General features: G+C 42.2%; 1 long non-coding RNA gene across 2 annotated transcripts; it reads left to right on the forward strand.

Moving 5' to 3' along the window:
• The first annotated feature begins 234 nt into the window (after positions 1-234).
• On the forward strand, positions 235-5,649 carry LOC137128166 (uncharacterized). Of its 2 annotated transcripts, none has more exons than XR_010914521.1 (2): positions 235-4,505; positions 4,792-5,649. It is a non-coding gene; the product is annotated as an uncharacterized lncRNA (long non-coding RNA). The 2 variants fall into 2 exon arrangements; XR_010914522.1 differs by having other exon boundaries at positions 4,824-5,649.
• The last annotated feature ends 2,120 nt before the right edge of the window (positions 5,650-7,769 follow it).

Here is a 7,769-nt window from a genome sequence, read left to right on the forward strand (position 1 = left end):
GTTGTATGAGTGAATGGGAGAAGTGGTTTTAAGCCGTCAGTGCTGCTGAAGAATAATCCTCTTTATTTCTGCTTCAAAATCATTTGACAAATGACAACAAGCTGCTACCACACAAATAAGAAACTCAAATCAAAGACACACTGTCTTACTCATTGTCTAATAAAAGTTTGTTTTTTCGACCCATCTGATCATCTGGCAGCAAAGTTTTTGTCCACAAGCTGCTGGACACTGACTGAAGCTCCTGAGCTCGACAAATCAGCATCAGATCACGTTTTGCTCGTGCGATGCCGTGTGAAGCTCACTTGGGTGCGAGTGAGAGCCGCTTTGACAGGAAATACCAGGTTTTGCATTAGCAGAATCTTAAGGTGGCTCAGATCAACCTGATCAGCTGAGAGCAATCAGTGAACTGCAGCTGAAAGTGCAAACAGGAACACAGAAGTGAAACCAAAGCATCAAACCACAAATGCAGAGACTTTTACAAACACAAACACATATGGTGAAACATCAGTTTAGTGCAAAGCAAAACTTCGGGGGATCGTCTTTGGTGTGGACCCTGTTCATTACAGCTGATGACTGTTAGTCAGACTGCGAATGTTAATGTTAAGGGTGTGAGAAAAATTAAAAAGAAGAGCTGAAAAGACTTGAAACATTTGGGCTTTAACAATCACAGTATTAACTGAGAGTCGTGATGGAAGAAACTAGACGGCCACAGTTAATGTGACCCGTTGAAATAGGCCAGTTAATGATTAATTGCATTAAATTCCCGTGTTGTTTCAGTCTTATTTAAGTCCAAGTTACAGCACTTTTTTTATTCACTTCTTCACTTCTTTCACGTCATCCTCTCTGGGCTCTTTGTTTCGCTTCATATCTGGGTGCCTCTGGTTTTAAATCCTGTTACCTTCTGATGACCCGCAGTGACCTTTGGTGTAATGGGGTCATGATCACATCTGCGTGTGTGTGTGTGTGTGTTTTAACATGGAGGTCAGAGGTTCATGCAGTGCTAAGGAACATAACCCACTAATGAAGGAGCCACACAGTGGAAAATGTGAGGAGCTGATATTTAAAGTGATTCAAATGATAATTAAGTCAAAAAATACAAAAAGCCGAGACAGTTTCTATTGCAGACAAAGACACAACCCAATGTCATGTGGCGAAATGTACATTCACACTGTCATCAAAAATTGTTCAATGAGGTCAAAGCAGCGAGCAGCCTTAATATTGGTGATCGCTTTAAAGTGTGAAATCCTCCCCCTCCTCGGTCTTTACTTCTGGTTCGTTGTTTCAATTTTCACCCCTCCTCTGCTTCTAGTTCTGTCTTTTTCTCTATATCAATTTTCTTTTCCATCCATCAATCGTTTTAACTCCTGTCTTTCCTCTTCTGCTCTCTCGTCACCTCAGTTTCCTCCCCCATTTTCTTCTGCTTACTGTGGTAAATGGTGAACGTTCATTTATTTAACGCTTTCAACCCGAGCGCGCACGGTGCCATGCAAGGTGCTGACCTGACCCACTGGGTTCCCCCCCTGTGGTTCGTGGACAACAGCCTTACCGTCTGAGCTGAAGTCGCTGCTTTACTTTTGTACTTCTTTCATTTCCTGAAAGCAAACGAGCTCTTTTTAAACTTTCCAAATTATTCTACACATTCCTCGTACATATCATTTGCATCTTTGTCCAATTTACAGTCACTGAGACTTAATTTCCTCTAAAAGAAGACTGCGCTTCTTTTCACTTTTTGCATCCTATCCCTTCTCCTCCACCTTCAATTCCTCTGCCATTCCATGTTTTTCTTTTTCTTTTTTTTCTTTTTTGTCCGTTTGTCCTTATCTTCTTGCTACCTTGAGTTCAGTTTGTCCACATGTTGATTTGGCACAGCCCTTTCTGACGCAACCCTCCCCGACCGACACTGCACAGCTGGGAAATGCCAACGGGCTTTTAGGGGTTCAGAGGTCCATACTCGGACCGGGGATCGAACCACTGACCCTGTGGACGACTGCCTTACCAACTGATCCACAGCCACCCCCATTCACTCGTTTGATTCCTCTTTACCTTGTTCCTTAACATTCTCCCTTTTCCTCTGATTCCAGTCTTTTTAACAGATGCTTTTAACAGATGTCACTTCCTACATTCTTAAGAAATATGGTAGGAAAATTTTTTTATTCATCCAGTGATGTGTCAACTTAAAATAAAAAAGGTCTTGTTATTAAGTCTGTCTGTGTTTTTCTCTGGTTTGACCTTTACTTGAACACTATGTGTCAATGTACCTTCTTTGTACTGTGCCTAGAAAAAAATTTGATTTTTCTTGCCAACATCCAATGACTCGGTCTGTTGTAATCCTATTTTGCTTTGACTGAATGAACAAAAACACACACAGAGGGTGGGTCGGGTTCGCCAGCCTTCCCGTAAGCAAATCTTTTTTTTTATCACTGACAAGAGAAGAGGAAGAATTCCGTTAGTCACTCTGATATTAAATTACACAGCAGTTTGGGCCTCGTCCAATTCAAACCGTCCTGAGGTTCCTATCCAGCCAATCGCAGCATTGGGCGCCGCCCACAGGATTCCTCTGGGCCAAAGGAAAGTGAGCGGCGAGTCACACAAATGGTATTCCATTCATTCTTGAGAGCTGAGCGTTAAATTGGTGGTTTGGCGTTTCCTTTTTTCATAATCTGTCCATCCCTCCCGTGTGCATGCGTATGTGTGTGTGTGTGTGTGTGTGTGTGTGTGGAATGTGAGGTGGGATGTGAGCAACTTCCTGTTTTTAGTTGAAGTTTTTTTTTTTGAGTTTTTTTAGTCTAAGTACATCCCTGTGGGGTTTTACGCTCTGTGTGTGAGCGCGAGAGAGAGAGAGAGAGAGAGAGAGGTGGGGGGGGCGGGGGGAGAGATGCAGCATATGGCCAAAAGTAAGTGGACACCAGAACATTCCAGTCAACTGTGAAACGTGTCCACTCTGCTGCTGTAACCGACTGTGGGACGTGGCTGCAGGGATTTGCTCCTGTCCGGCCACGAAGAGCATTGCTGAGGCGTTTAACCACATCTACAAAGCCATTGCTCCTGCAAAACATAGAGGACAGGTGAGCGATCCGACCACAGAAAACGAGCGAAGATGCAAATGGTGCGTTTGCTGTTGCTCTGTGCTCTCGTGTGGGCGAGAAGAAATTCAGCAACGCTTACACGTTTGTCTTCGCCATGAAACAAGCCGAGAGCAATGCTGAGGAAAAAGTCTGAAGAAATGTGTATTTTGGCACTTAGTTTAGCTTTAGCCTTAAATGTTTGAGTCAAATTTCAGTCTGTTATTTTAGTCAACAAATACCAAAAAAATGTTGATGGTTCAGTCTAAATTTAGTTTCTTTTTTAGGCATTTTTAAGTAGTTTTTCATGTATTTACTTGAAATTGTAATAAATAAGTTATAATAGTCTTGTTTGTATAATTGAAGGGGCGGCTGTGGCTCAATTGGTAACGCAGTCGTCCATGGACCACAGGGTCAGTGGTTGGATCCTTGGTCCCTGATCCCATGTCGAAGTGACCTTGGGCAAACAACTAAACCCAAGTAATGAAAAAGTCTGTACAGTCTCTCTATTAATGTTCAGCTAATGGAAATCACTACATTTAAGCGTCTGCTGAGAGCGAACACTGTGACCTGCTGAAATACATCGGTAACCTTTACAAAAACCTTTTTTTTTTTTTTCAAAAGCAGTGTGCGAATTACTTGGTAGTGTCACACAATCGCACTGAGGAAATATGAGCACACATCCTGTTAAAGATCAGAAAAAGCACATGAGAAATTCTTTAAATAGAGTACAATGTAGCTTTGTGGAAACATTTGAAACACGACTCACAACACTGCCATGTAAGATAAACCAGTTTACGTCAATTAAATCATTGTTTAAATCATCTTTTTGCCCATTCTCAAATTCGTCTGATGTGTCCCATGATCTTTGACCTGCACAGCCTGCCTTTTACATCCACACTGAAGATGCGGAACAACCATGTAGCCGTCAGCCTGAAGAGGACGCGAAGGGCTTCCTAATTTAGGTCAAAGGTCAAGTTGATAGAACACAGAGACACTTGCTGTTTTTTTAGGTCAAAGGTCAGGTTGTGGGTGTGTATGTCAACTCTGAAACATGTTGATCATAAACATGTCAGTGTTTGAGGCACAGACTAAACAGTTCTATTTTTTATTGTCATGTAAATTATTCCAACACTGCATAATCCCAGCTGTCAGCCTGTTAGCTATTAGCAGAGACAGCTAACGGCTGTGTGTGCACACGCGTGTGTGTGTTTTACAGACACACTGCTCATCATGCTGAAACCCTCAAGACTCCCAGAAAACTGCTTCGACACATGAGTGTGTGTCCATGATGATGCCGCTCACACACACACACACACACTGATTGAAAAGACGTGCGTTCAAACCGCCCGACAGTGTGTGTTTTCGCAGATAAACGCAGGGATGAGGTCGCCCCGCTCGGAGCTTTTCCAGGAAGACGCGATGGCCACGCGGCTTGTTCAGGTAAACAGCGAGAGCCGATCTCTCCAGCTTTACTTTGGGTTTGTTTGTTTTGTATATCAAGGAGCTGGAGCCTGTTGTGAGCACAGTGGACGTCACTCTGTACAGTTTGTACGGAAACGAGCAGTGCTCAGCGTCAGCGGTGCAGAGTTAAAGTCTGCCACTTTATTATCAATAAAGACATTCGCTGCTTTTTAGACGTGTTCAGTAAAGAAAAAACACCTGATTAAAAACATTCTGTTTTTTCCTTTAATAATGCAATTTTATTTGTAGCTTTATGTGCTTGTAGACAACAACTACTTTGTAACGTGAGCTCTACAGTTTAGCAGCTGGGTGATAGAATAACAAAGAAGATGGTGGGACATGAGCACCAGAATCAGGAGGACTTATCCACTTCCCTCCCGATACAGATGCACAGGGAGACGCAAGAAAAACCCACAAGAAGACTGAGGAAATCTGTTTTCAGAGACGAGATGTTCTTTCCTCCGAAGCCTCATGTGCAGCGATGTCTGACGCCTAAATACCAGCAAGGTGTCTTTTTAATGGAATGTGACACTTTTTTAAGGTTAAACTATCTCCCCAGAACTCAAACCTGTTTTTCTGCAGTGGAAAGTCAAATAGTTCCTAAACAGGTCCCTGTTGGCCAGGGAAAGTTCCTTCACTGGAAACTCACTGCTGATAAGAACCAGGGACAAGTCAATGAGCTTATGACGGCAGCTTTTTCCTCAGGTTGGACTCTTCATGCTGACACTGTACAGCAAGCAGCAAGCTTTTCTCTCTTTGACTTACAGAAGCCTCAGGGTTGGGTGGTTAGAGTTAATACAAGGTAAATACAATAGCTCTTAATAACAAATGGAGACATTTTGACTAAAATACTTTTTCCGTGTATATTTTTGTCGGCCCCTTTCCTTTGCTTCTGACCGCCCTTCTCCAGAGTTATGAAATTCCTTTTTTGGATTGAGGGTTCATGTTTCCTTCTGCTGCTGAACCCCCGGCTTTCCTGTAACAGCCCATTGAGCAACAGTTCACTATGCACAGTGTGTGTTCTCTGATTGCGAGCCAATGCAAACAGAAACCCCAAAGCATGAGAAGATGTATGCATGACATGTTAATGCAAAAAAATAAATAAAAATTGTGAACAATGAAAGTGCTTTGAAACTGTGTAAATCCTGATGGAAATTTTTGCACTGCGAATGACTTTGCTTTAGCAAAAACACACGTGAAGCTAACAGTGACTGTTGCTACTTGTCCGTCTTTAACAGATTTTAACACTTTACTAACCCTCACGATGGACAGTTTGAAAATAAAGAATTGCACAGTGAAACCTGGACGCTGACAGTTTAAACTGTGATGCTAATGACTATGAGATAATAAAATTTCATCTGAAAAGTCCAATCGAAGAGCCAGAGTGTGAGCATAATACCAAAGTTATTATACGGCATAATACTCACACAACTAATGTTTAGCTAAAGAATGTTCCAGCCTCACTTCTGTCTCATGTCACATCCACATCTACACATCCACATAGGTTATTTTACAAATGATGGGAAACCTTTCAACAAGTCTAAAATCCGAGGCAAACTTGCAGACGCAATGTTGTAATGGAGCAATGGAGTTTCTGCGTTTTTCTTTTTTTTTTTTAACCGTGAAATCAGATGCTGCCCGAAATACACACACATGCACTTGACCACATGTGGTGTGTGATCCTAGAAGGAGTGTGCGGTATTATATAACCTGCTGCTTGCTGTGTGTCAGTACATCGTGTTACACACACTGAGCCACTGGCAATGACCTGCACTTACTAATGTTTAACTCTCAGACTCTAAATTTAGTAAATCAAATCAGCGAATCAGGTTTCACGCCACAGAAGCACCTCTGCAGGTGGTCACGCTGGTGGCCCTGCACTTTGGTCTAGATACTGGATGAATTACCATAGAATGTGGTAAATACTGTAGGAGAGTGATCCTCTGTATTGCACTTTGATCATCACCATCTACTCCACTGGTGCATCTGTAGGCTGATCTACCGACTTATTTATCAGTCTGTGTGATACTTGATAGGTGGCTCAAGGTGGCTTCCATGATGTGAAAGTGCTCACCCAGGATTTATTGGTTTGAAAAATATTTCTGTCGTGTGGGATAGTGTGTGTAAAGACGTCCAGTTTTGTTAAACACACAACTCATGAGATGACATTTTGACTTTAGACATGATTGGACTATGACTTAAAGTGCTTAAAGTTCACGGTTAGACGATGCTTAGAATTCATTAAATGTTAAACCCGACCTGGCCAGTCAGGCTGCTACACAAGCATCAACGTCCAGACTTTCGCGAGCCATCTCTTCCGTCGTTTCAGCGCTTACTGTATTTTCTTACATGAGCTCTCAGAGGGGACAGGACTTTTGTCTGGCCTCTGCAACCTCTGACCTTTTACCTCCTAACCCCTGACTGACTGCATTGTTTTGTCATCGTGGAACTATAAAAGCTGCACTTCTGCCAAGCTGACACAATCACACACTGGGTGGTGGTTCATTGACTTCAAGAGTAAATAAATCAGTTCTTGATAACAAACCCAGATAGTTTGAACATTTAAAGGGAACTCTCTCACCCCTCACTCTCTCTTTTTTCCAATTGCTTGGTCTTTTTTTTATATCCTTGTCTTTCGTCGGCTAAATATTTTCAAACTCTTCTTCTCTTTGCTCTTTCCATTAATTCCAAATAGTCTCTTCCTGCCCTCTGGGGTTGAGGGTTCATGCTTCTTTAAGCTGAATCAGGAGGCTGTTCTGACACGGCCTATTGAGCAACAGCTCACTGTGTAACCCTGTGTGCGAGTGAGTGAGTCCACCGACACAGAGACCCCATGTGTGAGGAGTTGGCAGGGAAGCTGCCAAATATAATGCGTGTCACTGTGTTTGCACTGTACAGTGTGTGTTTGTGGACTTTACACATAATAGATGCATTGTTTCATATCTAATCAAATGTTTTGTGCACATTTTGACCAAATCTTAACTTGTATCCAGAACTGCTTGAGGATGGAAGGGGTTTGAAAATAAAATGTTACAAATGGAAATATTCCAAACTGCAGATTTGTTGTTTGAAACTAACAAAAAAATTTTTTTTACATCATAATATGAGTAATTAGTCTGTTTCATTCAGTTCAGTACTTTGGAGCTCTTTTTGTCCACAGGCAATAAAATCCCCCAAAACGTGTGGACAACATCTGCTGACTGCAGAAAGCAATTACCGTGTGAATCTTCTATCAAGTCACTG

The sequence above is a fragment of the Channa argus genome, chromosome 5 (assembly GCF_033026475.1).
Source record: "Channa argus isolate prfri chromosome 5, Channa argus male v1.0, whole genome shotgun sequence".
Lineage (NCBI taxonomy): Eukaryota > Metazoa > Chordata > Actinopteri > Anabantiformes > Channidae > Channa > Channa argus.